Source organism: Salmo salar, chromosome 12 (assembly GCF_965601325.2).
Source record: "Salmo salar chromosome 12, fSalSal1, whole genome shotgun sequence".
Lineage (NCBI taxonomy): Eukaryota > Metazoa > Chordata > Actinopteri > Salmoniformes > Salmonidae > Salmo > Salmo salar.
This window is the reverse complement of record NC_138302.1, coordinates 25,261,254-25,265,934: the sequence shown is the minus strand read 5'-3', so window position 1 is coordinate 25,265,934 and position 4,681 is coordinate 25,261,254.

Sequence of the window (4,681 nt, the reverse complement as noted above, 5' to 3'; positions counted from 1 at the left end):
CGCCAACCTGTGTGTTCGTCAGTCCTCATTACACCTACAGTATAGATTATATTATAATTACCCCGCTTGGTAGCTTTATTTGTGTTCATTGCATCATTATGTTGTTTAATATGCGCCTTTGTTTCATTCAGAACTGGTTACTCCTCATACTGCCACTTGGGAAGATAAAATGAACGATTTTGGAAGTGTTTCAAACGTATACCACAATTTACTGTACAGCAAAGGTAATAATCCAGACCTTTTCCAAACCCAATTACCCTTAACAGTCATTAGCCGTCCATCGTCCATTTCCCTCAACACTAGCCCCTCCTGCCTGGCTCACCTGTGAGGTAGTGTTCAGGTGCATGTGTCCCGGGCGCAGGCACGAACCACAGCGGGAGGGGTCAAAGGTGTTGGGTTGGAACTGGTGGCAGTAAAAGTCGTCAGCACAGAGCGGCATGATGGATCCTCAGATCAGGTGAACACCCCTATTTTACCCTGATGGTACGGCCCAGTGCAATGATGCGCTATTACAAAATCCACCTACACAAAGGTGGTACATTCTGATTAGAGGTGGGATAATCAATCAAACCATATACAGTATAGATAGCACATAGTAATGCAGTATGTCAAGAGCAACACTATACAGACGTAGGAACTTAATTTGAGTCAGTTTACTACAGCAGGAAAATAATCCTGCAGCAACAGGAAATGTGAACTTTTATGTGGATTATAATTAATGGACAATTTTGTAGTGGTTGATGCATTTTTCCTTAGGGCAAATCTAGTCTGAAATTTCAAAGTGGAAATTACTAACTGATCAAATTAAGATCTTACATCTTTAGAATTGCATTCTGAAGCAGAATATGGACCATATCAGTAATTTGCATGCATTGACCTGTAGCGGTCTTTACACTGTAATGTAATTCAATGAAATGCTTCAGGTAGTAGGTAACTTCATCTCTTGGTTGTGGCCAAACAACATCCTCTGGGTTCCTTGAGGTGAAGCAACAATTACTTAAGACAGCGACTGAGTGAAACAAAAACCACCGCTCATGCTAGGCTATATCTTTACAGCTCTGTACAAAAATAGTTTGACACACAATACTATAACCATAACACAGTAACTCACAGCCATTTTGTTAATGAAAGAAACACAAAGACTTAAAAGCATAATCTGTCTTTGCCATGCTGGTATTATGATATTAAAAACACTTCAAAGGTATTTCTAGAATTTTTAAATACCTTATGACTGTTAACTCCACGTTCATTTTTATCTGCAAAGTAACCAGCACAGGTCATACACTTCATACTCTCAGAACTCATCCAAGTCTGGGTGAAACTGGCGTGGGTATAACTGCCATTGTGGCTCTGTCTTTTGTCATGTTAAACATCAATTGACTCTCATTGGAGCCAACATGGCCCACTGGCTCCAAAGGTGTGTATCAGATGTCATCAGCTTTAGAGAGTGAAATGTGCAACTGGCTCCGTTGGACAGATGTCATGTGGTGGGCCTGTTTTACAGATGGCTGCTCTGAGGGTTACAGACAAGTGCGAGCAGTCACCTGTAAAACACTGTTTACTAGAACAGGCACTGCATGGTTGGACAGACATAGACTGGACCATAGACTGGACCATAGAGTGGCCACCTTCTGGGGAACAAGAAATACATGTTGAATCTTGAGTTGACATTAAACTGTATTCAAGTACAAGGTTAACCGATGAAAAACAAACCAGTTTAAATTGTTTTGTGAAAAAATGTACATGGTACCTTTCTTTAACATGGTATCTTTTTTAAAATCTTTTTTGAAATGCCAGGTGGGTCCTTAATGTTGCAGGGCAGGTCGGCTAGTAGAGTATCTATGTCACTACCTACCTGAGGAAACGAAAAGGAGTATTTACAGCATCTAGCCTCACATATGTAACCTGTCTAGGGGCCCTTTGTGTGTGTGTATAGAATATAATATCAGCTGTGCTATGCTGAAAAGAGAGCTGTTTCCATAGATATACAGTAAATTATATCTCTTATCCACTGGGGGACAGCAGTGTCCAGAGAAGCCAGCAGAGGGGGCCAGCAGTGTCATCAGGATCTTACTGGAAGGCCAGGTAGCACACACAGGCACACACACACATACAGGAGAACACATACTCACACACATTGACAAAGACAGACTCTTCCCACAGTCTCTTAGTGGATCATATACTCTCACTTGTCATTCACGCTGCATGCTCAGCGTAGACTGTAGACTATAACGGCTGTGTATTTATAGATGTACTGTATGTTTAAATAGGTGAAGTGAACACTGACTGCTCTGGATCCTGTAACAGGGCCAGTTTATCACTGTGTGGAATAGTCTCAATTCAAGCTCAAATTAGCTGTACCAAAAGTTGCGTATGATTAATTGCACTCTCAGAAATTGTAGTTTTGAAAAGTTTACCTGTAATACTATTCTCAGAGAATATTAACCCCAAAAAATCTTTCAAATGAAATGTCACCCTCAGGATATTAATAACAGCATGTTTGGCAAGAAAATGTTGCAGGGAGTTATTTCTGCCCAAATCCTTTTTCCGCTGAGCGTCCTAGTTGCATAGATACACTCTGTTGCTCAGGCGACAGTTGCCATGGTGAGAGGTGATTTAGTAACCATGGAAATATGATGGCCAAAGTAAAGTTCAGCATCCTACCAACTTGAAGTTGGCATGACTGACTTCTATAAATGTAAATAGACTGTATTTTCATGAATGTATCATAGAGTGATTAAACATTCTTAAATATGCATATCTTTGGTAGTAGAATGACTCATACAGGTCACACGCAAGGGTGAAATAGAACCAGATCATCAAAAGACAATATTGTAAGTACCGTATAAAAGCTTTCAGAGAAAATGTAATTCTCCGAAATTACATTTCAAGCATCAACTTCCTTAAGAGTCTAAGGGGGAGAGGGGGTGGGGCTTCTACTAAGCTAACATATGGAATTGTTTTAACATGGTCATACCATGAATCATTTAGCTATTTGATTTGGAATTTTAGGACCCCTTTAGGTATCAGAAACATATATTGAAACAATTATTTGATCAAACATTGAATTTGGCCTTACTGCTATTAGCCTGTAGAAAGACATTGAATAACAGATTAATACATGGAAACAAATCTAAAAGAAGTTTGTTTTAAAGTGTATGTCCTATATCTGAGAAATATAACAATGATCAGGAGGTTATTCTTAGTTTATTACCCATATTTAACAAATGCTTTTGGCACTGAACTACTTCCATATATGCTTCCATTCATGTATTCAACTGGTATGGGCTACCTTCAGAGTCTGGGACTGCATTGCCCATCTAATGGCCTAGACTAGATGACCAATCACAGAGGACCAGTGTTTTGCCTTTATTAAACTCAAGTGGAACCCACACGCCTCAATGCCTTGGTTTCTTGAAGCACTGGAGAAATCTGAGAGACAGCTCTTTTGCAGGTCACCAAATGTCCCTTCGCATTGCTCTGAACTTAGTGAGATAGATTAGAACTAACATCCCCGCTGAGGTTACATCATGAGTCCCCGCTGTGCCCAGTATTTGAACTATATATATATATATATATATATATATATATATATATATATATATATATATAAAACTGCTATCCACCACCCAAGTGCCTCATTCCCCCTCATTTTCACACAGAGATCTGTACCCATTTTGCAGTTTGTTCTAAATTCGATGGGAGTTCATTTAGCATGCCTGATCTTCATGTGCATGCAGTATCACTTGCCTTCAATTCCTAGTCTGTCTTTCTTCCTAATTTGAAATCAATATAGACTTAGTTATGTAATTATTACACAACTATATGCCTGTAATGAATTCACCCTTGTGGAGTAATACTGGCCATTCTGTCCCTCTTTTCTTCAGCCTCATTTCTTAAAAACATATTGACCTGGATCTGCTAGCTGTGAGGAATGAGGCGGCCTCCTGTTTCTAAGTAAATTGGCTCTCACCGCGTACGGGGGGGAGTCATCAGGACTGGAGCAGAGTCGAAGGAAAACACAAAATAGCTTGTGTCAGTTCAAACACTACATTTACATTTAATAATGAAACTAATACAGCTTTTTAAGGATATTGTTTATTATTTTGGCCACAGGTCAAATTTTTATTCATGTTGCTGACCTAAAAATCTCCCAAAAGCAGGTCCAGGTGAAAATAGAGAAATAGATGGAGGTGAAGGAGAGAAAGGTGGATGGAGGGAGAGAGAGAGAAAAAGAGAGAGAGAGAGAGAGATGCAGGAGCAGTGGTTTGATGCCTTGAGCAAGGTGTGCTTATGAAAAAGAGTTAATATCTTATGTGATAGCTTACTCCAGCCAGCCTCAGTCAGACAGATTATGGTTATTAATACACAGACATAAAGATGGTCATTTCATTTCTGTCAGTGGGGCAGGTGTAATGGAAGCAGTCTCCAACCTTCCCTTCTCTTTGTTTCAGTCAGAATATCATAGAGTAGAGTAGAGTAGAATAGTGTAGTGCAGAATACAGAGTTGGGTAGGGTATGGTAGAGTAGAGTAGAGTAGAATTACCTGAATTCGATCAACAAATCAAAATACACCTACTGTATCCCTACTGTAACTTTTCCTTGTGTCTTTCCACATTTTTAGGTCTAACTGCTACCACTCAAAACAACAGTAAACAAACAGCAAGATAACTCCCCTCTT